Genomic DNA, 26,563 nt, shown 5'->3' on the forward strand with positions numbered 1-26,563 from the left:
GTTCCCTCCGTTGCCGTTGCTGCTCAGGCTCATCAACCAACTCAAGAGGTCCCGGTGCAGGATGATCCTCATCGCACCGAGGTGGCCGAGACAGATATGGTTCCCGGACCTTCTGGACTTGTCAGCATCCCCATCAGTCAAACTGTTGACGGACGCAGATCTTCTTTCCAGAGAAGGAGGCGCCATTCTTCACCACGACCCGGAGTCGCTGAACTTGCAGGCCTGGCTCCTGCAGCTCTAGAGTTTGGAAGGTACGATATCCCGGCTGAATGCAGAGAGGTTCTTGTAAAGGCCAGGGCGTCCTCAACTCTTAAGTGCTACGGACACAAGTGGAAGAGGCTCTCTGTCTGGTGCCGTGCACAGAAGATTAACCCTCTACGGATTACAGCCCCTCAAGTGCTACCATTCTTACTGTCGCTGGCCAAAGCTGGACTAGCTTATGCCTCCATCAAGATACATCTGGCAGTGATTTCCCGATACACCAGAACTGCAGGACGGTCGTCCCTGTGGTCTCATCGCCTGGTGAAGGAGTTTATGAAAGGACTGTTTTGATTGTTCCCGCCGGTGAAGGTGTCATCCGCCACCACCGCCGCAATTGGCGGCTTCTTCCACGTTGGAGACTGCAACCCGGACGAAAGGGTTTTTAGTCCTTCCTTTGTTTCTGGTCCGGGCCCATTGGCCGGACGCAGGGCTGCCGGGTGTTATCTTCTCTCTCTACCCGGAAGTCGCTGCGTTTCAACCGCTCGCTGACTTCACTCCAGCGCTCCTGGTTCTTTCGCTCCCCTTGGCCCCGCTTGATCCCTCTGCTTGCCTCGGCTTACGAAGCGGATCTTGGCGCTTTCTAGTTTCGCTCTCCTAGCGATTCTATTTTTCCTGTCTTTTTCCCCTTCCTCTGCCGCTTCCTTTGCGGTACCCTTTCTCCCTCCGCTTCCCTCGCTTTTGCTGCCTCTGTGGTGTGTGTTTTTTCTTTTCTCCCTTCTCCTCCCTGGCCGCTCTCTCTCTCTCCGCGGCGGTAAGGTTCTCCTCCCTCGCTTCCCGCTGCCTTCTTCCTTCTCTGGGAACTGTTTCTCTTCCCTTCTCTGGGCCGTGTTCCTCGGTCCACCCAGCACCTACAAGCCGCCTTTTCTCAGCGGTCTGCTCCTACTTCTTAGGACTGTCTCACCTTCCTACGGAGTACTTCTCGACCCTTCAGCTACCGGTCTCATCTTCGTTGGACTCCACCGTACCTGCATTTTTGGACTGTGTCTTCTCCAGCCTTGTCTGCGTGGATCTTCCAGACTGCAACAATCACTCTGCATCTTCAAGGGTTTTTTCCCGTGTGGGTTTTTCCCTTTTCCCGGCTTGTTTCCGGAAAAGGAGTCCCGGAACTGCTGTCCATTCAGCGGTAACTGTGGCTTCCTTCCGTGACAGGCAAGTGCCCCTAAAAAAGGAAAGAGACTACCTGAGGCGGCGGAACCTAGAAGACACAGACAACTCAGGAAGTTCAGGTGAGGAGAGTGTGGAGGTACAGGGGAGAGACGTGGTTCGACAGCACAAACAGTCACAGATTGAAACGCCAAAGGTTATCAGAATGTCTGCAGAGGAACAAGTTCAGGAACTATGGAAGGCTTTCCAAGCAATGTCTCTGGAGTTACAGGCTGTTAAGACTGAGAACGCTCTTATTAAACAGATGGTAGCAGCCAGGGAAGCTTCCCACCCTCCAGAACTACCCCCCATGGCTCTTTCATCTGTAAAGTTTGATGGTTCACCCAAGAGAGTAAGAGAGTTCTTAGAGGCCTGCGCCATCTACTTTACCTTCAGACCCCACATGTTTTCAACGGATCAGGCCAAGGTGGGGTTTCTTATCTCCAATATGACAGGGAACGCATTAACCTGGGCCACTCCCTTGGTGACAAGTGGAAATGCCATCCTGCAAGATTTCTCTGGGTTTAAGAGCCTTTTGAAGCAGACTTTTGAACGTCCCGAATTGTCTTTCACTGCCTGTGAAGATTTGCTTGACGTAAGACAAGGTTCTCTAGATGTACTGTCTTACATCTCCTCCTTCAAGACGCTGGCGGCAGGTACCGGGTGGCCCGAACAGGCGCAGTATGCTGTTTTCAGGAGGGGTTTAAGAGAAGAGATCAAGGATGAGTTGGCCAGATCTCCCCGCTCTCCCACGTTCTCAGATCTACTGGCAGCTGCTCTCCACATTGAATACCGTCTCCAAGAGAGAAGGACTGAACGCCGAAAACAAAGAGGATCAGGAATTCCAGTGGACCCCCCTTCACACTCATCCTCTGGGCGCTCCTCTTCTAACCCTGCCGACGAACCGATGCAGATCGGCGCCACAAGAACACCACTGTCATCTGCAGAAAGAAGACGAAGAAGAGAGAAGGGACTGTGTGCATACTGCGGTTCCGTTCAGCACGTCCTAAAAGATAGCTCAGAATTACCAGAGAAGAAGGCGGGAAACGATTACCCTCGGCACCAATAGGGACTAGTGTCCGGGGGAATTCAGAATTTTTTCATCGTCCCTATGTTACTCTATCTGTGTCAGCATCAGATTCCCAAGATGATTCCAGACTGATGGTAATATCGGTTAGCCTTAACATCAAGGGTAAATCTGTAGAAACCATGGCCTTACTGGATTGCGGAGCGGCCGGAAACTTCGTGGACACGCTATGGGCAGACAAGATGAAACTGACCCGGATAGCCCGGAAGGAGGGTCAGAAAGTGGAAGGAGTTGACGGGACCCCTTTGTCCTCCGGGCTCATTACTCATACCACCGAGCAACTGTCTTTAGTCATCAACAGACACACGGAGGTCCTTCAATTCGACATCATCCGGGCCGCCCATTTTCCCATAATCTTAGGAATCCCGTGGCTTCGCAGGCACAATCCTCACATCAACTGGACCGAGAACCAACTGAGTTTCGGTTCCCCATATTGTGCTGCCAACTGTCTTCCTTCAGAAGCCAGGAAGGATCCACAGTCTGTCAGGATTCTCTTGAACGATCATGTGGGGATTCACACTCTCCCTAATTTTTGTGCTGAATTTACTCAAGTTTTCCAAAGAGCATTCACGCCCGACTACCACCTCACCGGCCAGAAGACTGCTCAATTGATCTCGAACCCAATGCTCTGGTTCCATTTGGGCGGATGTTCTCCCTTACCCAATCAGAAAAGAGGGTACTAAGGAACTATCTTGACACTAATATGGAGAATGGACTGATCCAACCTTCGAAGTCTCCCGCCGGAGCCTCCTTATTCTTCATCAAAAAAAAGGACAGCACCGACCTCAGACCCTGCATAGACTACAGGGGTCTCAATAAGGTGACCGTCAGAGATCGATATCCTATGCCGCTCATAACCAACATCATCGAGGCGGTGCAAGGAGCTCGGGTATTCACTAAGTTGGATCTCAGGAACGCATATCATTTGCTCCGCATCGCCGAAGGGGACGAATGGAAAACAGCTTTTCGCACCCCTTACGGTCCCTATGAGTATAGAGTTATGCCATTCTGTTTGGTGAATGCTCCAGCGGCTTTTCAGAGATTCATGGATAGGATGTTCTCAGATCTGCTTTCAGTCTCAGTCATAATCTACCTTGACGACATCCTTGTTTTCTCCTCTACCATGAAGGAACACGTGAAACACGTTACTCAGGTATTGTCTCGTCTTCAGGAGAATCAGTTGCTTGTCAAAGCTGAAAAATGCAGGTTCGCGGTTTCTTGGTGCACTATCTAGGCTTTATCCTTTCCGAAGAAGGTGTTGCCATGGATCAGACCAAGGTTGAAGCTATTCTCGACTGGCCGGCTCCTACCTCCATACGAGAGGTACAAAGATTCCTGGGCCTAGCGAACTACTACCGAAGGTTCATCTCTAACTTTTCAGAAGTGGTGTATCCCATTACGCGACTGCTCAAGAAAGAAGCATTTCCGTTTTCCTGGTCAGACGAAGCCGGAAAGAGTTTTAGTCATCTTAAGAGTCTTTTCTGCTCCGCTCCTATTCTGCAACATCCAGATCAGACACGACCATTTATTCTGGAAACTGACGCCTCAGCAGTCGCGGTAGGAGCCGTTCTTCTTCAGGCGATCCAGGATGTGGAACATCCGGTGGCCTATCTGTCAAAAACTCTTTCTCCCAGTCAACTCAATTACTCCGTGCTGGAAAAGGAACTGCTGGCCATGAAACTTGCCTGTGAGGAGTGGCGTCATCTGCTAATGGGGGCCAGACATCAATTCCTGATCAGAACTGATCACAAATTTCTCAAGGTTCTTCAAGAGATGGAGTGTTCAAATTCCAGACAGGCCAGGTGGGCTCATCTTTTTGCACAGTTCGAATTCCAGGTCACATATATCCCTGGATCCCAGAATAGTTTGGCAGATGCTTTGTCCCGCAAAGACTCCATTAAAGAGCACACAGCGATCAGGAAGGAGTCCATGTTCAACCGCAATCAGATTCTGGCTTGCATCGGATCTTTCCTTCAAGATGTTAAGACGGCCCTGGTTCAGGAAGGACCTCAATTATTCTTGCGCTCCACTTCCCCCTTTCAAAAAAAAGCGGACTGGCTTTTCTACAAGAGAAGACTGTACATCCCTAAGGGTCCTCTACGCACTAAGATATTGATGTGGAGCCATGACTCTCGCTCGGCCGGTCATAGAGGAGCAGATAACACTCTTGAGCTCCTTTCCAGAACTTTTCTGTGGCCCAACGCGAAGAAGGAGACCTACGAATATGTTAAAGCCTGCCCGATTTGTGCCAGAGCCAAATATCGCCTGGGTAGACCTTTAGGTCTGTTGACTCAAGTCGAACTGTCTGCTCGTCCTTGGGGCTAATCTCCACCTATTTCATAGTCGATCTGCCAGCCTCTGAGTCCTGCACTTGTATCATGGTTACGGTGGATGCTTTCTCCAAACTGGCTCATTTCTCCCCTCTTCCAGGTCTACCCACTGCGGCCAAAATGGCAGAAGTTTTTTCTCGAGACATCTTTAAGCTGCATGGTCTACCCGATAAGATAATTTCGGATCGGGGAAGCCAGTATATCTCGAAGTTTTGGACGGCCTTGTGCAACCGGTTGGGCATTGAGAGGGCTCTGTCTTCGGGTTTTCACCCAGAATCTAATGGTCAGACGGAACGACTCAACGCTACACTAGAACAATACCTACGGTGCTACATCACCAAACACCAAAACAACTGGGTCTCTTTGCTTCCTACGGCTGAGTTCTCGTATAACAACACCAGGCACTCTGCCACCGGACTCTCTCCTTTTTTCTGTACTTATAGGGTTCATCCCCGTTCAGTGTTTCCAGAGGTTCCCGGGTATACCAACTCCCCGGCTGCGGAGGAAGTCTTAGGAAACATCAAGGAGGCTCAAACTTCTGCTATCCGGAGTTTGGAGGCTAGCAGAAAACGGTCCAAATCCAGCGCAGATCGACACCGCAAGGATTATCCGGCTTGGGAGCCTGGTGATCAGGTCTGGCTATCCACCCGGTTTCTGCCCAGATGGACACATCCTTCTAAACTATCCCCTCGATTTCTGGGACCTTTCCTCATTCTTTCCAAGGTTAATTCGGTTGCGTATCGCCTCCCTTTCTCGCTCCCTTTCTCTCTTCGCTGTATTCACCCTGTTTTTCACTCTTCTCTTCTCAAACCTTACTATCCTGATCTGCACCTTCGGCCTATCCCAAAGCCTGCTCCAACTCAGTCCCAGGAGTCAGAGGAGTATGAGGTATCCCGCATCCGCGATTCCAGGTTTTATCGCGGACGTCTAGAATACCTTTTGTCCTGGAAGGGATACCCTGAGTCGGAGGACTCATGGGAACCGGCTTCACAGGTTCATGCTCCGAGATTGTTAGCCCTGTTTCACCGCCGTCACCCAGGGAAACCTGGGGTGGTTAGGTGGCGAGGAGGGCATACTGTCATCCGCCACCACCGCCGCAATTGGCGGCTTCTTCCACGTTGGAGACTGCAACCCGGACGAAAGGGTTTTTAGTCCTTCCTTTGTTTCTGGTCCGGGCCCATTGGCCGGACGCAGGGCTGCCGGGTGTTATCTTCTCTCTCTACCCGGAAGTCGCTGCGTTTTAACCGCTCGCTGACTTCACTCCAGCGCTCCTGGTTCTTTCGCTCCCCTTGGCCCCGCTTGATCCCTCCGCTTGCCTCGGCTTACGAAGCGGATCTTGGCACCTTCTAGTTTCGCTCTCCTATCGATTCTATTTTTCCTGTCTTTTTCCCCTTCCTCTGCCGCTTCCTTTGCGGTACCCTTTCTCCCTCCGCTTCCCTCGCTTTTGCTGCCTCTGTGGCGTGCGTTTTTTCTTTTCTCCCTTCTCCTCCCTGGCCGCTCTCTCTCTCTCCGCGGCGGTAAGGTTCTCCTCCCTCTCTTCCCGCTGCCTTCTTCCTTCTCTGGGAACTGTTTCTCTTCCCTTCTCTGGGCCGTGTTCCTCGGTCCACCCAGCACCTACAAGCCACCTTTTCTCAGCGGTCTGCTCCTACTTCTTAGGACTATCTCGCCTTCCTACGGAGTACTTCTCGACCCTTCAGCTACCGGTCCCATCTTCGTTGGACTCCACCGTACCTGCATTTTTGGACTGTGTCTTCTCCAGCCTTGTCTGCGTGGATCTTCCAGACTGCAACGATCACTCTGCATCTTCAAGGGTTTTTTCCCGTGTGGGTTTTTCCCTTTTCCCGGCTTGTTTCCGGAAAAGGAGTCCCGGAACTGCTGTCCATTCAGCGGTAACTGTGGCTTCCTTCAGTGACAGGCAAGTGCCCCTAAAAAAGGAAAGAGACTACCTGAGTCGGCGGAACCTACAAGACACAGACAACTCAGGAAGTTCAGGTGAGGAGAGTGAGGAGGTACAGGGGAGAGACGTGGTTCGACAGCAGGAACAGTCACAGAAGGCCCCAGCCCCGGCGTGGGAGCTTAACGTGGTACTGACCAGGCTCATGGGCCCGCCATTCGAGCCCTTGCATTCGGCTCCGTTGAAGTTCCTGTCATGGAAGACAGCGTTCCTTGTGGCCACCACCTGTGCACGACGCGTGGGAGAGATTCAGGCCCTATCCTGCAAGCCTCCATACTTTCCACGAGACGAGGGTAGTGCTGAGGACGCACCCCAACCTTCATGCCCAAGGTGCCGTTGGACTTCCATCTCAACGAGCCCTTGGTGTTACCAGTCTTTTTCCCGTCGCCTTCGTCGCCGGCCGAGAGGACTTTGCACTCGCTGGATGTAGCTAGAGCGCTGAAGTTCTCCGTGGACCAAACGAAGAACTTTCGGAAGACATCACAGCTGTTTGTGAACTTTGGACCTGTGAACCAAGGGAAGGCTCTCTCGAAGGCTTCCATTTCCAGATGGCTCTCTGGCTGCATCATGCACTGTCATCGGTTGGCAAACCGACCGTTGCCCGGCCGTCCGAGAGCCCATTCAACCAGAGCGATCGCTGCTACCACAGCGTTCTTGTCTGGTGTGCCCCTGCTGGACATCTGCAGGGCTGCCACGTGGAGGTCGATGCACACCTTCACGAGATTCTACTGCGTCGACCTGGATTCCAGGGAGGAGTCCAGAGATGGCCAGGCAGTGCTGCGCAACCTGTTCGCTTAAGGTGAGCCTGGTGAGGAGGTAAGAGATGCTTAATGTTGAGTTTTATATAATGCTTAATGTTGAGCCTTTGCCACCTCCTGTGGTTGTCCATGTGTGTATTGCTATGTATTCTTAAATTCATGAGCATGTGAATCCATGATAGACCCCATGCTGGAGAAGGAACACGTTACTTAACTTTAACTGTTGTTCTCCAGCATGGGTCTGGCATGGATTCACATGCGAACCCTCCCTCCTTCCCCTCTGCGGCTCTTCACTTGGTCATACTACCACTTTATGTGCTACCAAATCTGAGGATGGCTGCCAGGGGCGGGGCTCAGGGAGAGGGCAGTCATTGGCTGGGGACAGTATGACCCAGAGACCAGTGATTGGTTACTACTAAGTAAGACAGATCAGAAACGAAACTGATACTGAATTTTTCTTTACCAAGGATTCCCAGCCTGACGACGGGGAATATTCATGAGCATGTGAATCCATGCCAGACCCATGCTGGAGAACAACAGTTACAGGTAAGTAACTTGTTCCTTTTTTAACAAATACTTTTTGGAAATGTCATCACCATGTAGACGTCCTTCTTCTGACCCGCCAGAGGCCCCTCTGAAAAAGGACAGGTTTGAGAAGAAATACAACCCAGCCCAGCTTCTGTGGTCTTCGGGGCTGCTCGAGAACACTCTGGCGGTCCTTCCTCCCAGTGTGCTGTTCTGCCAGACAAAGAAGGGATGCAGCTTGATGCTTTTAGTAAGTGCATTATTTACACTGCAGCCATGACAATTAAAGCCACCAACTCATTGGCGATCCTGTCCTGCTACAACAGAGAGCTGTGGTACAAACTGGGCCCCATTCTGGATTTCTTGCTGGATGATGTGAAGGAGGAGGCTTTTAAGCTTCTTCGTGAGGATGAGGCTGCTTCCAACAATGCCATCTCAGTTGCAGTTGACATCGCTGACACCGGTTTCCGGCAAATGGGTAACTGTGGTGCTGTGCCGACAGGGATGGTTGAAGGCTGCCATTTTCCAGATGGAAGTGCAAGCTAAAATCGTCGATTTGCCTTTTGATGGCAATGATCTCTTCGGAAAAAAGGTTGACGATACTCTCCAGCCCATCAAAACTGACACTGCCTGGTCTTTGAGTACTGTGACGAATCTGGACAATTTGCCCTTAGTCCCAGAAGGGAGCAGCCCCATGTGAACCTCCGCAAGACCATCCCTAGGGTTCTGGTAAACTGGAACCTCACTGGGTGTGACTCCCCTTTCAGGGAGAAGGACTCCCAGTCCAGTGAGGACCTCCCTGAAAGGACTACATTGTCCGCCTACATGGGAAAGAAAGAAGGACACACCTTTTTCAATTGTGATGACGTACTTACACACAGTAAGAACTGTGAATGGGGATAGACCTTCTGCGCAGTGAGTGCCTCCTACGGAGGGAGGAGAATCACTGATATGCAGAGGCGAACCTCTAACTAAGGAGACGTCCTGGAGGGGAGGAGCTACGCCAAGCGACAGAGCCAGCAGTGGCATAGCTGAAGCGAGACCTGCTAGCTGGAGGCTACGAGGCCGTTGCTCTGTCCGACCAAGAGGCTCCGGTCAGGAGCAGAACGAATACGGGAAGAAAATGGTCTTCCCTGGTGGCACGACAACTAGAGAACAGCGGTGGGCCTGGCACCCAGCAACTGATACCGAGACCAGGAGAAAGAAAGGAGCCTGAGTCCCCGAGCTCCACATGTCAAGTGCCTGTAGCGACGAGACAGGCACGAACAGGGAAGCGAACGCTCTCAACGTGAGGCCGCCAGTGAGGGCTGTAACCTTTGAGGTCAAAGACTGCTGAACCCATCCACGGTACAAGAGGCTGGGAAAATGGAACAGGAACAAGGCCCAGGTAAAGCAGTGTGAGGGAGATAAAAATACTGCATATCTCAACAGTATGAAAGTTTGAAAGAGCGGAACAGGCACATGACCCAAGTAAGAAAGAGGGGAAAAGATACAAACTTTGTATATCAAGGCTGGGGAAGCCTCCCTCAGTACAAGAATCTAACACAATCGATTGGGCACATGCCGTGTGAACAAGGGAGTGAAAGGCATACATGTTGTCAGACTTGCTGTGTCGTGAAGAGTATTAGGGCCTCTGTCCCCAAGTTCCCCACAGTGAGATACAAGAACACTCTCTGTGCGAGCCTTGACGTCACAGGTGCTCGTGTTGTTTCACAGGAACCAGGCGCCGCCTAAGACCCCAAGGCTGTTGGAAGGAAGCCAAGTATTAGCACAAACAGGCACAGTAACTGAACTCGCAATCGAAATCAAATACCAAAAAGTGCTTACCTAAACCCAATAAGGAGGGGCCTGGGATCAGGAGTTGTGGTTCAAGGGGCGCGCAAACAGTCCCTGAAGCCTGGCACCAGATGGTAGTACCGGCTGCAAACACCTGGATGATTCGTGGAAGATTCGTGGCACTTGGTAGGACGTGGAGCGCTTGAAAGCAACTGTAACAGTTCAGGGCAAAAACGAAGGCAGGTCCAGAATCAGTCCAAGGGTCGATATAAAGGCAGGTCCAGAATCAGTCCAAGGGTAACCGTGATAAAGTTGACAAACCAGGGAGTAGTTCAGAGGCAGTCCAGAATTTGTTATCCAAAGGTCAGAAATCCGAGTATCTGTGCAGACCAAAATGACAGTACCAAGGAATGAGAGATAGCAATCCGTAGTCCGTGAGCCGAGGTCAAGTAACCGTGAATCTTGAATCTTGAATCGAGACGCTGAACAGTGTTGCGTGAGAAACAGCTGTGGAGCAACAAGTGATTCAAATTGACCGGCTTTTATGCACGGCTCCCGGTCACGTGAGCGGAGGACAAAGCACGTGATCGGGAAAGCGTCCCGTAACCAGGAAGTGAATGCAATCGGCTGCTCCTGCCCGTTCACAACCTCCAGGGAAGTTGCCAATGCAAACGAGGAACCCAATGAAGGTGACCACCGCCCCTGCCTCGAAACAAGGACCGTTCACGCCTCCCTCGCACCACAGGTAACCTAAGACCATGAACTGGGTGTACCCTGGAAAGCCTAGCGGTGCTACATGTTGGGGAGTCCCCGGGAGTGGGAGTGTTGGTATCACTACCTCTATTGGCCTGAGTATTAAGCATGATGGGGTGCATGTTGGTACCCTTTCCGCGCATGACATAGCCCCACCTAACGGCCCACAACCACATTCCAGGAGGGATGAGACAAGTGAAAACGAGAGACAAGGCGCGGGGCATGGAGGTCAACCTCAGGAACCCAACCCCGTTCCTCTGGGCCAAAACCAACCCAATCCACCAAATACTGAAGACCACCCCTGACCACACAGGATCCCAAAATTTCAGCGACCTCAAACTCCTCAGAACCACCCACAGAAACGGGACCAGGGGAATCCCGAAGACGGGTAGGAGCGGGACAGGGTTTCAAAAGGGAAGTATGAAACACGGGGTGAATGTGCTAAGAGACGGGAACCGCCAGGCGAAAAGTCACCGGGTTGATCACCTTGGTAATCCTATAGGGGCGCACGAAATGGGGCAGCAGCTTCCGACAAGCAGGCAATCGGAGATGTCGAGACGAAAGCCAGACCCTAGCACCCACAGCATAGGAAGGAGCCTCAACCCTCCATTTATCAGCCGCAGACTTCGAAGACACCTGAGTCTCACGAAGATGAGCAAGCATTTGAGCATGGACGGCCACCAACACCATCGCTTTAGGAGTACCAGTGTCTGTTTTTGACTGGGATGTCCATTAATGGCACTGTCGTGGGACCACTCCAAAGCGAGGTTGTGGGTGTCCATTGTGGGTAACAGCGGTCTATTTTGGATAAATGGCAACCCATCATGAATCACCGGATCCCACTCGGAGATTTGTTCAGGGTGTTGTGATACCCATGTACGGATGGACGAGAGAAGCGGCAGTGGTGGGGTACAGAGACAGATGACATGTTGATCCAGTAAGGTTCCGGGGAAAACGGGCAAGGAAACCCCCCCAGGGGAACGAGATAGTGCATCCGCTTTTCCATGGGATAAACCTGATCGATGTCTGATTTGGAAATCGTAAGCTGCAAAGAACAAATGCCACCGCACCTGACGACTATTGAGACACTTAAGTGAAGCCAAGTCCTGGAGATTCCGATGGTCTGTGAATACCGTGACTTGGTGTTTTGCCCATAATAGGTGATGCCGCCAGACTTGAAAGGCATCCTTGATAGCCAATAGTTCTTTCTCTGTCACTGTGTAATGGCTTTCAGCAGGGGAGAACTTCTGAGAATGAAACGCCACTGGATGGAGCTGACCAGAGAAAGGGCAACGTTGGGAAAACACGGCGCCAAGAGCGTAAGAAGACGCATCTGCTTCCACGATGAAGGGGAGTTCTGGATCAGGATGCTTTAGGACGGGGCAGTAGTGAATGCCGGCTTCAATGCATCAAAAGCTGCCTGGTAGTCGTCTAACCACAAGAAAGGCACACTAGGGCTAGTCAATGCCGTAAGTGGTGCTACAAGAGAAGAGAAACCCTGAATGAACCGTCGATAGAAATTCGAGAATCCCAGAAATGACTGAAGAGCCTTAAGGTTACTTGGTTTCGGCCACTCTAGCACTGCTCGGACCTTGGACTGGTTCATGGCTAGGCCGCCTGGAGTGATATGGAACCCTAGGAATTCCACACTGTCAGTGTGGAACTGACACTTCTCGGGATTAGCAAAAAGTGAATATTGGCGAAGGTGAGACAATACCTCGCGGACGTGTGTCACGTGCTCTTTTAGGGTTTGTGAAAATATGAGGATATCATCGAGGTAGACTGCGACACACACGTCCAGCAGGTCATTGAATACCCCGTTCATAAAGCGTTGAAACGTGACTGGGGTGTTACATAGCCCAAACGGCATGACCACGTATTCAAACAAGCCGTATCGAGTGCAGAATGCCATCTTCCATTCGTTCCGGGGCGAATCCTAATTAGATTATACGTACCACGGAGATCCAGCTTGGTAAACACGGTGGCGTGGCTTAGCCGGTCCAATAACGGAGTGATCAAGGGTATCGGGTACCGATTCTTTATGGTAATGGAGTTCAACCAGCGGTAGTCCACACAAGGATGCAAGTCGGCCTCCTTTTTGGGAACAAAAAAAATAGGGCTGGCCGCCGGGGAGGTGGAAGAGCGTATGTGACCAATCTTCAGTGCCTTTTGGATGTATTCCTTTAGGGCTTTCTCTTCTGAGGGGGATAATGAATAGATCCGACCCGAGGGAATAGTGGAATCAGGGATTAACTCAATAGTGCAGTCATAAGGACGATGGGGGGAAGGAAGTCAGAGGAACCTTGATCAAAAACCAACTGGAAGTCCTGATACTCTGCATTAATACCTGTTGCAACTGCCCCCACTAGGTGTGATTCTGCGGGGGAAGCGATGTCATCACTCAATGTAAGCTGAGCAATGGCCCCCAACACCAGCGGTGGAGACTCAATACCCTTAGGTGCGGTGAGGCAATAATTCTGACACAGCTCAGACTCAAAATGAACTGGCCCAGTCTTCCAGTCAATCAAAGGGTTGTGCTCTTTCAACCAAGGAATTACCAATATCAGACCAAACTGTGGCATTGAAATTAAATCAAATGAAATTACTTCCTGGTGGATGTTGTGAATGTTCAACGTGAGCGGGGCTGTCTGCTGCCTAATCCGGCCAGAAATCAAGGCTGTGCCATCCACTGCCTGTACAGGTTCAGGGTGATGTTTGTTAACCAAGGGAAGATTCAAAGACCCTGCCAACTTGATGTCAACGTAATTGCCAGTGGCACCTGAGTCAATAACGATGGATACTGAATGAATGACATCTGGTGTGTGTTTTAACATTGCCTGCACAACCACTGGCTTGACACGTCCAAAGGCAGGTACTGGTTCCGAGGGAACGGAAGAGATGCTCGATCCAGCCCTCAGATCTAGGGTCGACCATTCCGAAAAACCGGATTCTTTAGCTTGGGACGTCGAGGACAGGTTTTTACAAAACGGCCATTTAAGCCAGAATAGTAGCAGGCATTATCGGTTCTTCGACGCTCCCTTTCTATTGGTGAAATCGGGCTGCGGATTCCGCCTATTTGCATAGGTTCACTACCTGTACCTGTGGAAGGGGAAGCCTGGACTGTATTAGAAATCCCTGCCTCAGATTTGCGTTCAGAACGCGTGCGTCAATCTGTAAGGCGAGATCTATTAATTCAGTATGCTGTATGGGCAGAGAGGGAACGACTGCCATAGCGTCTTTCATGGAATTACTTAATCCCCTATTGAACACCGGAGCTTTCTTTGTATCAGGCCACGAGGTCTCGACAGCCAACTGATTGAATTTGGTGATATATTCTATGAGTTCCCTGGGTTAGGTCCAACAACTCAAGATCTCGGGACTGGGCTTTATGTCGTGTGTCAAACACATGGGACATTTCCGTCACTAGCAACTCAAAATCATAAAGAGCCGGACTGTCATTTTCGAGTAGTGGGTTGGCCCAAGCTGCAGCAGTACCAGCTAGATGGGATAGAGTGAATGCCGCCTTTGTGGTGGAATCAGGGAAGGCCTGAGGTCTACATAGAAAGTGTAAGTTACATTGGTTGAGGAATGTACGAAACCTCCTGGGGTCTCCATGAAATCTGTCCGGGGCTGCTAGTGGAAGGGAGTGGGCATGATTACAGGAACCTGTGGTGTGGCAGCGGGAGCAACGGGTTGCCCCGCCGGGGGTTGAGCCACGGCGTCCCCAAACTCTGCATCAGCGGGCAAAGGATGCGGTGCACTTTGGATAGAGTCTAGGCGCTGATGTATAGCCGTATTGGTGGCCGCCATGTCTGCCCTCAATACTGTGATTGCCTGCACCAATGCAGCCACGGGGTCATCGGCTGCAGCCTCCATACTCAACATGAACACACTAGCTTCACAGTCTGTCAGAATTGCTGTGTCGTGAAGAGTATTAGGGCCTCTGTCCCCAAGTTCTCCACAGAGAGATACAAGAACACTCTCTGTGCGAGCCTTGAAGCCACAGGTGTTGGTGTTGTTTCACAGGAACCAGGCACCGCTGAAGACCCCAAGGCTTTTGGAAGGAAGCCAAGTATTAGCACAAACAGGCACAGTAACTGAACTCACAAGCGAAATCAAATACCAAAAAGTGCTTACCTAAACCCAATAAGGAGGGGCCTGGGATCGGGAGTTGTGGTGCAAGGGGCGCGCAAACAGTCCCTGAAGACTGGCACCAGATGGTAGTACCGGCTGCAAACACCTGGATGATTCGTGGAAGATTTGTGGCACTTGGTAAGACGTGGAGCACTTGAAAGCAACTGTAACAGTTCAGGGCAAAAACGAAGGCAGGTCCAGAAGCAGTCCAAGGGTCGATTTTGGGTAACCGTGATAAAGTTGACAAACCAGGGAGTAGTTCAGAGGCAGTCCAGAATTCGTTATCCAAAGGTCAGAAATCCGAGTATCCGTGCAGACCAAAATGACAGTACCAAGGAATGAGAGATAGCAATCCGTAGTCCGTGAGCCGAGGTCAAGTAACCGTGAATCTTGAATCTTGAATCGAGACGCTGAACAGTGTTGCATGAGAAACAGCTGTGAAGCAACGAGTGATTCGAATTGACCGGCTTTTATGCACGGCTCCCGATCACGTGAGCGGAGGACAAAGCACGTGATCGGGAAAGCGTCCCGTAACCACGAAGTGAGTGCAATCGGCTGCTCCTGCCCGTTCGCAACCTCCATGGAAGTTGCCAATGCAAACGAGGAAACCAATGAGGGCGACCGCCGCCCCTGCCTCGAAGCAAGGACCGTTCACGCCTCCCTCGCACCACAGGTAACCTAAGACCATGAACTGGGTGTACCTTGGAAAGACTAGCGGTGCTATGTGTCGGGGAGTCTCCGGGAGTGGGAGTGCTGGTATCACTACCTCTATTGGCCTGAGTATTAAGCATGATGGGGTGCATGTTGGTACCCTTTCCGCGCATGACACGTGTGCTTTGGACCAAGACTGGGAAAGCCGACAAATATATGAGATTAATTGGCAGAGAACCAATAAACCTACCAAAGAGCCATAGGACTTTTGAGGGTCCCACTGCCACAAATGTGCGATACAGAGAAGTGTGTGCAAAGTGATCCAGAAGGGATTTAAATTTAACCACTGGTAAAAAGCAGAAAAACATTTAAGAAGAGTTTGGCCCTCATTACAAGTTTGCCGGGCTGCTAACAACGGTACTGGTAAGCTTGCTGGTACCGTTTTAACTGGACTGGCAAACTACAAGTTATGCCTGCAGGTGTCTTCCCGCCCGACAGGTCTGACCTGGCGGTTGTGCCGGCACCCGGAAGCAGACACTGACGGTAGCACCGGCACCGTTATTAACAATGCCGGTGCTACTGTCCTCCCCATTCCCATTGAGCCCTAGTGGGCTCAATGGGAATGGGGACTTATGTATACCAGTACCTGGCAATGGGCAAATACCGGGTCCGCCGTGGCCGGAATGCCCCGGTAACTGCCCATTGCTGGGTGCTGGTAAAAAAACCACTCCAGCGGTAGCCGTGCTGGTATTTACTGGCACGGCTACCGCCAAACTCATAATGAGGGCCTTTGTCTTTTTCCCAAAGGGGAGGTGGCAATCCAGATGACAATTATAATTTGAACAAACTCTATACAAAGGGCCTCATCACGAGTTGGGCGGTATCCTGGCAGTATTACTGCCGGGATACGCCTGGGATAATAGCGTTATCACCACGCGGTCCGGCACTAATCAAGGGTTGGGCGGTAATGGGTATTCCTCATTCCCCATCAATGGACCCAATGGGGCATTTTCAACACAGTTAATTTTACCTGAAAATGAGCGTTTACCACCAGCTTAGAGTCCTGTCATCTCTTTGCGTGGGGTGAGCTTTTCCTGCAGGTGAGCCTGTTCGCTCCGCTCAGGTTTTACATTGTATGCCTATGTGTATACTGCTATACAATCTATTCAAACAACATGTCAATCTATTAGAGCTCCAATGTTGGAGAAGGAAAACCTATAACTCTTCTTCTCCAGCATTTATATCTTTCATAGATTCACATGTGACCCTACCGCCTATCCTGCTTATGGCTCTTCTTAGCTGATATTGGCACGTTCATGTGCAATATGCTAAATCTGAAGATGGCCTCCAGGGTTGGAGCTAAGGGAGACTCTGCCTATTGGCTGCAGGGCAGCATGGCTCAAATTGAGTCTAAGAGAACACTGAAGTGACTTCAATTTCAGTTAAAAAAAATAAATCTTTATAGTATGACACTTTGAGCACAAACACATTACAAGAAGGAAAACATTCAAATAGATTGGAGTGGGTTAGGAGGAACCCCAAATCACAGGAACATGATGAAGAGAGAGAGAGAGGGTGCATAGGGCGTGAGAAAGAGGTACAGTGAGAGTGGGTAATAGCAGTAGATAGAGTGAGGGATGCATTGATAAAAGGAAAGAGGGACAGGAAAAGGGAGATTGAGGCAGAGTGTGATGATGTAGAGGAATGCATGGGGCAAGGGGAAGGATGGCACAATGACGAAACATGTAATAATATGAAAAACAGAAAAAAAAAAAAATGGATAATCAAATGGAAGCCAAGCATGGCTCCAAGCAGCCAAGATTTTTGCCTCTAGGTCAGCGGGTATAGTTGATCAAAAATGCAAGTTACCAATGCAGTCAAGGGGGAAGGTGAGCACAATGAAGCAGTACATTTTAGACAAGACTATATGCAACCAGCATGCAGTGATACATTTAAAGCAATGCCATAGGTAGGAGTAGTGGTAATTTGTCATTTATACAACACCTGTATCCCATTAGTATGGCCTCAACGTGCTTGGTGGATCAGACATCCAAAGGATGAGATTTTTCAGAAGGAATATTATGTGTGTACGCATTAGGCCAAGATAGGGAATTAGATGGACTGGCCATGTCCCAGTATGCTACCAATAATTGTCAGCATGTGGGTGGGTGCTGGGGGTGTAGTCGAAGAGAGTGCGCAAGTGCAAGTGATCAAAGATGCAGAGATGCATATAAACAAGTCTTAGATCACCGTAAATGCAGGTCATGAACTCAAAACACGGCCATAGTTGACTCAGAAGTAAAGTGAAACGTTTATAACAAGACCATAGGCAACCATAAAATCCAGTGAATACATTTAAAACAATGCCATATGCGACTATAAAATGGATTGATAGTATTCCTACATCCTTTTCCTCCATACATAAAGGAAGTACCACAGAGTGGGGACGGGATCAGAGCCTGAGCAAGCACAGCACACCTCCCATTCAAATTTAAGAGAGCGCAGGGATGGGCCACCTGCGCATAGCATGACCATGCTCACAGCCCCACCTCTTGTGCTCCTTCCCCATAGTCCCTTTCTCCATGACAGCTTTCTTCTTTTTCGTCAGCTGCTTCACCAGAGCAACTTCAATTCTTCTTTTTTTGCTTCTTCCCCATCGTCCTTCCTGTTTTATGCTGGGTAAAGCGTGGTTCGCCATGTGCACTGTGTGTCACAGGTTGTTCTCTGTTTGCGGACCCTCACCTGTGCGCTCTGTGATGCACTTTCCTACAAGTCCCTCAGAAGTTGACTGTAAACTGGGGCAGTGGGAGGACACCTTACAGATGAAAACCCAGGAGCACCTCAAGTCCTACGTCAAGTCAAAGAGGCCGACTAAGTCTTTATTTACTTTGGCATCCCACCCATGCGACTTCTTCCCAGGGTCGACCAAAATGGGAGGGTCCATCCAGGGCCTGTTGCGGCTAGCCACTTTGTTACCAGGGTTTGCTATGAGGTCTCTTAGGAGATTCCTACCGGACCTGTCATGATCTGGAAACAGGCCCCAGCCTGTGATAACTTTGGTTTCTGAAAAGGCTTTTACAGGGGACGTCGTCCCGGTGCACCCCTTTCCTTGTACTGGACACCATTCTGAGGCCTCCTCTGGGAAGGCTCATACAAGGGACCTTGTCTTCAAAGGTGTTTTTGCCTCATACCGTATTCCATTCTGAAGCCTTATCTTCACCACTGAATGGGCAAATATCAGAGGGCCTGAAAAGGCCTGTGTTTCTGGTAGGCCCTGCTCCTAATATCTCCTCTGTGGGCAACGTGGTGTGGGGGTGGTCAGGAAGGTCCCAGCGATGAAGAATGGTTCATATTGTGCACACCATATTTGTGACTGGGATGCAGTGAAATCGGCACCATGTTGCAATTTCATAAGCATCAAGTGTAGTTAAATGTGAATTGGGTGTGTTACTTTAGTGTTATTCAATGTTCAAGTTGATACATATTAGATGTGTGTTTGTGTGCGTACAAAGGTAAAATGCAAAACCGCCAAATGAAATATAAACATGATTCCGACATGGTGTATGTGATGCGACAAAGAGTTTCATAATGCAAATGCATGGAAGGGGGGGCCTGTGCTGATTAACCTATCGTGGAGGAGAGACAATAGTTTATAAATATACATGTACACTGAGATAAATGCATGGGGTTTTTCTAAATATACATGCGTTGTGCTTTCTTTATAAATGTATTAAAGCTGTGCAGCTAGGAGTTCACGGGATGTATTCTGAGCATGTGGGAATAACTAGATTTACAGGCGAGAAGGGCAAACGAATGTCAATGATTAACCAAGCAAATGGTTAGCCTTGGAACAGGACACAATGTTTATGGCTTGGTAGTTCAGCAGGAGGCAGATGTAATCTCTTTAAGTGCATTGAAGTTTTGCAGAAGGCCTGGCCATTTGTTTTGACCAGCAATAAATATGGGGTAAAGTGAAGCTCGAGCCCAAAGTGATCGATACCGAGGGGTTTCAATTGTATTTTCAGATGTGCTGTGCGTGCTGAAATGGTAGTTTAGATTAGAATGTTCCCGGGACACCAGTAAAGTTGGGGTGGATGAGATAGTTAATGCCAGTTCAAAAAGATCCTGTCAATCAGCTTTCCTCAGGTTAGTATCCATGCAAACCATGTGCAATTACATTTAGGGTTAAGAGGTTTCAGGCCAGTTGTGACCTGTAATGAACTATGTTTGTACAAAAATGTTTAACTGTGCGATTTCTTTATTTTTTATGTTTATTTATTTGCATTTTTTTTAAAGCGCTCACACAGCCCGAGGGCATTGAGGTGCTGTTACAGGAATTGTTTTTGTTTTTTAGTTGCGTAATTGTTTTTATTTTGTCTTAGTTGCGTATTTATAAAGCGCTTTAATACCCAGAGGTTTCTAAGCGCGGACCTGGGATCGAACCTGTGTTGCTTCGTGTCGTCTTGCTTCCAAGGTGAACACGTTGCGCTGAGCTATCCTCCTGGGACAGTGATGTCACAACCTACCACGGACAAATCCCAAGAAAGTGTGTGCTACGAATACGTTCTTAATATGGGAGTTAAAATAACAAGTGCCGAATGAGAATGGAAGAATCAGTATAAGTTTTGTCCAATCACATGTGGGGAGGATTTTAATAAAATATGTGGGAGTGTTTCAACTGGTGCAAAAATGTACATAATGTGTCAACTTAAATGGTTTAGTGAGACTTGGGCTATTTTGACTCTGCAATGTCACCTATCTCATCACAGGAAGATTGTACAATAAACTTGCTTTACCTACAAACGTGAACTCGTTCATTAAAGTGGTGGGCCTGCTTGAGTTAAGGTGATTAGGGGCCCATTCATACAGCGGCCTGCGCGTCGACCCAGGCCCTACCTAATCGGCAGGCCATGGCTCAACGCGTATCTTCTGTCGCTGTCCCTGGGTCAGATTCCGGCCAAACCCCGGATGATGTATCCCCGGTTACGTCAGAACACATGGCATGTGATTCATTGGGAGACACTGGTGCACAGCCGCTCCTCCTTTGCCGAAGGAACATCTGCCTCCTTTACCTCCTCTAGTGCCTGGCCCACCAAATTATGATGTGGTAGACATTCAGGATGATGCACCTGAGGACGGTGAGACGATACGCTTGTCTTTCAAGCCATTCCATAACAGGATACAAGGTCGGATAGAGTACATGCCAATCCCAGTTTTGAAAACCCCACAGGCGGACCAGGGTGTGTTGTCATCGGTCCTGGCCAGGAAAACTACAGACAGATCCGGTATACATCTGCAACCCGATGTGGTGGAGGAAGCCCGGCAAAACCGGCATCAGTCCAACCGGTGACAAAGAGAGTGGACATGAGGTACAGGTACCTCCTGGCAGAGAAGCTGTCCCATGGGCCATCCTCCAGCTCATTCCAGGATCCTCATCCACGTCTCCTTCATGTTCCTCGCAGAACCTTCTGGATCGCAAAGACCACCTTACGGACAACGCAGGCAAAAAAGGTGTTCCAAAACTCCACCCTCAGCTTCCGACTGGCTAGTGCTGAGGCAGTGATGGTAGCAGCGAATTTCCGCTCAGGTTTGAAGGAAGCCCACCAAGTCACACAAGCCCTAATGGAAGCTGCCTATCATGAGCTTGGAACAGCAGCAAGAGGTACGGCCATAGGAGCGTCTATTAGGTGCCAAGCGCTTAGGAAAGCACCAACTTCTTTCTGAAAGCACCAAGTTCCAGCCGGATGTCCAGGAATGGATAATGGACCTTCCATTTGATGCGGTGGAGCTCTTTAGTCCTGGTATGGACAATGAGTTGAACAAGAAGAAAAATAGCATGCAAACAAGAATATTTTGCAGCACTGACCAATCCCTCTGCAAAACCTGGGTCTTCAAACCTTCAGAAGCAGTCATCCAAGAGTGAAGGAGGATTTATAGGTTTTCTTGTCTGCCACAATAGACTGGACAGGTCTCTGAGCATGCCTTATAAAAAGCAGGTCCATCACCCCAGGGATTCTTCTCGCAGGCCCTCTCCCACCTCAGAGTGAAGGCAGTCTAAGTGATGTAAGGGTGCAGGTCCACAGCACACCAGTGGGAGGACGAGTGCAGCATCATCTTGTCCAGTGCAGGTCAGTAACCCGTGACCAACTGCATCCTGTCAGCGGACCACAAGCAGTACCGTATCACCCTCCCCACCCCCCAACCTCTCAAAAAGGCTCAGATACTCTTTTGCAGGAAATGTCCTAACTGCTCCTCATGGAAGCAACAGAGAGGATTCCTCTTGCAGAAGAGGGTTTTGGGTTTTAGTCACTGTTCTTCACCGCTCCAAAGAAGAACCAGGCTGGCCTTTGGATGGTGCTAGACCTTTCCTCATTTAACCTTTTCCTACCACAAGAACAATTCAAGATGATCATGCCTGCACTGAAACGGTCGTCCCTTCAGCCAGTTGACTGGCTGATAGCTATGGATCTACAGGGGTCCCTATTTGCATGTCTGTATTTGGGCCCTCTCACCGCCGTTACCTGCGGTTCTGCACAGGCCAAGACCATTTCCTATATAAGGTGCTGCCCTTCGGTCTTAGCTCGGTTCTGAGGGTGTTCATCAAGCTGATTGTGCTTGTGTCAGCATTCCTGCACCTGAAAGGCAATTACCTGTATCCCTACCTGGACGATTGGCTAATTGGGACACAGTCTCTAGCACAGGTCTCTCAACAACATTGATACCTTCTGGTTCTGATGCATACCCTTGGACTGTTAGTCAGTGTGAAAAAGTCCACGCTAATCACCACTCAGAGACTGAAATATATGGGCTTCATCTGCGACTCAGAGAGGGGAAAGCAAGGTCTTTCCTACAGAGGTGATGTACTGAAAACAACCTTGCTGTTCCTTGCACACGCTCAGACACAGCATGGTGGTTCCTGTGCTTTCTGGGCCTGATGGTGCCATCCTGTCAAGCCCAATGTCCCGCCTCTGCTGCATACTTGTTGTTTGGCTGTTACCCGGAAGTGGATTCTTTGTGGATGTCCTTCACCTTTATTTAAGACTTCAAGTTGAGGCTTTTGCGGTACACCAGAGACGGCCTCAAGGAGTCCACTGTGACGTTACACGCGTGGGTCCCCAGGGACCGACTCCTTGCACCACAGGATGGCTTCCCCATATTATCATGGCACAAGAACAGCACAAGTGCTGGTCTGGGGAGCAGTGTTGTAAAGGTAGTAGCAGTAGTCCCCTTTCACTTAGAATGGGATCCGGTGACAATGTGGCAAAGAAGTGGGCACAGGGGAGCATAGTGCTAATATCAGAGTGTAAGGAGGGAGCCAGAGAAAGAGAGAGTTGACCACAAATGTAAGTAATCTTCCCAGCGAGCAGAGAGGGAGTGGGGCAGAGGAGAGGGTCAACGCTGACAGAGCACAAGAAGGAAACAAGCTGTAAACAGGTAGAGCAAGTAGAAGGATAGAAAAGGGCTGAAGCCAAAAGGCAAGGCAAGGAAGGACAAGGTCTGTCCAAGGGACGAGAACGCAGCAACATGAACCAAACAGAACACATGGCATGGGAGACTTAAATCCATTATCATCATGAGAGGTGGAGCAACTCTCCAACTGGCGTAGGCATGGCAATGGAGGACACTGGCCACAGTGCCCATGCTTGTGACACTGGTCCTCTGTGTCTGCGTGTTGTTCCAAGAATGGCAGCACTTGTTGGAGCAGGAGCACTGCATACCCTGTGGCATGCCGTGTGTTCAGTTTTTGCCATGCTGGGTCTGGAAAGAAAGGAGGCCACAAGGATACAACCTCCATACTGGTTAACAATCATGGCGGTGGACGGCAGTCCGCAAGGACGTGACACATGCATCCTCCCGGTGCCTTTGGCCAGGCTAAGAATGCATCAGATGCAACTGCTTGGCAGCCTCGTGGTCTCAATTGTCAGAACATTGGACGGCCCTGGTGTATATTCCAGTGTGGCTATAGCTGGAGCTGTTGGGGCGTTCAGACAGCGTCAACATTGGGATTGGGATGCTTTTCTGGATCCTCTGCATTAATATACCATCACAATTGACGCTTCACAGTCAGAGTGGGGAGCAACTCTAGAGGACCTACAGATCGAAAACAAATGGAACGGTCAATATGCTCAGGAGCATACAAACCTCTTGGAGCTGAAGGCAGCATTCCTAGGTCTCTGGGCTTTCCTACCGATGAAAACGGGCTCGAGAGTCCTAATCCTGACCGCAATGTCATCACAATGTTTTATATAAACAAGCAGGAAAGGACTAAGTTAACAAAGCTTTTCATCTTTGGGAATGCGCACCGAGCCACATCTTGATACAGACAGCCCATCTAGCAGGGGCGGAGAATGTTCAGGCAGATAAGCTGAGCATGAAGTCAGCTGCCCATCACGAATGGGAGCTCCTCATCAGAGTTATTTGTTTCCAAGGGCCACCCTCCAGTGGACTTGCTCGCAACTGAGTGAAATAGCAAGTGTCCCCATTCAATTGATTGCATTCTCCCACAGATTCCTCATTAGATTCCTCATCTAGTAGATATCCCTTCCAGCATCATCTGATCGTAAACTTTTTGGCAGGCGGCACAGTGCAGCTCATCGTCGACCTTCGACTCCATCTTGACTCGGCTACATCACTCCTCAACTCTGGACGTGACATTGGTGGTATGTACATTGCGTCACTATGCCCCGTACCTCCGTTCCTTGTTTACACGTACTGTGAATGCTGTTTTCAAAATGATTCTCATCAGTGAGAACAAATATTTTTTAATTCCATGCTGATATTTCGGGCCCTAAATCCTCTGGTTTCAAGTGCTGTTAAGACTGCGGCTCGAATATATCCATCTCAGACCCACATGGCATCTGCGTGTAGTATTTTGTGAAGGAACAAGACATTATGCAGTGTGTTTTCTGTCAGCAAATGAATCCAAAAGCCATGAGGCACCCATCAGTGAAATTAGCACTTGCGCGCCCTCCATCGAAGTCACTGGCACAATCGACTACCCGGTTGTCGGGGCCCGACATTGAAGGCCCCATGCCGGAAAATGTGGAAAGGCTCCTGAAAAAGGCAAAAAAGTGCTTGCATTCTCAAAGTAGGTCACACCATTCGTCCTCCTCGTCCTCCCACAAGAATAAAAGGCGTTGCTGGTGTAGACTACTGCGTCAGAAGCGTGGGGTAAGTGCTTTCCCTCTACGGGTGCCCCGATAGAAGAGTTGCAGGCATTTAGAGTTTAAATGCTGCAACCTTTCCATAAAGCAGCAGTTGGTACACCTTTGGCCTTGAAGCCACAGGCTGTTCAGGCACCAGTTGCACCCAGGGGCTCGGGTGCTGAGGTGACCACGGCAGGTGCTTCTCCCTCGAGCTCAATGATCACAAAGTTGATATTGGTGCCGAAGACCCTCGAGTTGTCAGCATCCAGACGGTTTGTCGAAATGGGTATGCCAAGGTTGGCGCTGATGCTCGACCATTCATTTCCCCCGGAGTCGCGATCTGAGTTTTTTACTCCATGGCATCGATATTAAACAAATAAAGGTACCCTGCCCCGTTTGGTGTGGAGCTAATGAGCAGTGGAGCTGGAGAGGCTGACTATTTCACTGACCAGTTCGATTTATTGACCCTGGCAAAAGGCCTACAAGGGGTAAGTGAGCTTAACACGTCACCTGACCTTCACCTACAGCAGGCATCCCCTTATTGACACCCCAATTCGCAGTACGGGAAAACAATGGAAAAGGTATGTCTGGCTTTGGGGCCTAGGTACACCGGCCAATCCACTTGTGTCCTATGACCTTCCAGACATCCTTGATAAAAGCCTGCAATGGAAATGGCATTGCCCTTTAATGCGGCCACCTATGACCCAATTGGTGCATTGTGGTAGAAGTTCCACACCAGCTCTGGACCCTGAGCTAAGGAAGAAATATAAACCAGCCTGGGGAGACTTGCCTTTTCTTTTGGTGCAGTCTACCTCTGAAGGATTGGTGGTTCAAATCATGACAGTGAATTCACAACCAGTCACATCCACCTAAAAACTGCCCACGGACCGAGAGAAGGCTTTTTGTGTCAGGCAGCATGGCTCTAAAAGCAATCAACGCCAACTGTGAAATCGCAAAGTATTCTCACATACTGTGGAAAACAATTACTGAGGCGGCTGATCAATTCCCGGCAGTGGAGATGAGGGATGGCTTTTTGGACATGGTGAATGATGGCAAGGTGGTAGCCTGCCAGGCTCTGCAGGTGGGGCTTTACCTAGGAACAGCCACACTGCTGAGGAAGGCAGCGCACCTTCACAGTTTGGGTTTTTTGCGCAATGTGCAAGCCAATCTCCTGGATATGGCTTTTGACGGCGAGCATCTATTTAGTCCAAAGGCAGATGAATTGCTAGAGAAGTTTAGGAATCGAAACTGGATGCTAAGTCTCTGGGGTTAGTAGTGCAACAGCCCTCCAAGCAGTCCTTCAGTGTTGCCTCTAGAAGCAGGGGCTATTGGAAGGAAAGCTCAGCTGCAGCAGGCCAAACGGGGCAAGTGACTATTTTCACGCAGAGGGGCTTCTAAGGGTCAACATACTTCAGCAACAGGGGCAGTGGCACACATTAAGCGACTTTGAGTTCTCACATGTTTCACTGGTTGGTTGATCTGCAAGCACGAGGACAGGTGGAAGAAGATAACATTAGATGCCTGGGCCTTGCAGCTCGTCAGATAGGCATACTAGCTGCCATTCTTAACCCTTTTGAAGCATGGCTCCAGGCCCAGGTTTTCACAGATGCGCCACTGAAGGTATGGGGTGCTCACTGCAGGGATCTGCAAGGGAACAGTTTTTGTTTTCCCAATGGAACACTGGTGGTACATAAACAGACTGGAGTTGCGACCAATCAGGCTAGCCCTGATGGGTTTTGCACCTTCCCTCAAGATGCAGCATGTCCTGATTTTGACAGACAACGCAGTGGCCATGGATTACGTCAACAAGCAATGGGGGGTATGGTCCCTTCCCTTATGCAGGGAGGGTTTTCAGCTGTGGTTCTGGCTACTGGAGAACAAGGTTTCGAGTTCTACAGCCCATATGGCAGGAGCAGAGAACGGACTGGTGGACAATCTGAGCAGGCAGAGCACAGTCTCACACAAGTGGGAAGTGTGTCTGTAAGTTCTGCAAGAGATATTCACTTTGTGGAGTACCCTGACTGTGGATCCATTTGCCACGATAA

At 49.8% G+C, this 26,563-nt stretch overlaps 1 protein-coding gene across 1 annotated transcript in view; it reads left to right on the forward strand.

Annotated features, from left to right (window-relative positions):
• Positions 1–26,563, forward strand: part of LOC138481266 (fibrous sheath-interacting protein 2-like) — a 2,966,522-nt gene that overhangs the window by 1,919,018 nt on the left and 1,020,941 nt on the right. The window lies entirely within an intron of this gene.

Source organism: Ambystoma mexicanum, chromosome 5p, assembly GCF_040938575.1.
Source record: "Ambystoma mexicanum isolate Mex_15411 chromosome 5p, UKY_AmexF1_1, whole genome shotgun sequence".
In the NCBI taxonomy this organism is placed as follows: domain Eukaryota; kingdom Metazoa; phylum Chordata; class Amphibia; order Caudata; family Ambystomatidae; genus Ambystoma; species Ambystoma mexicanum.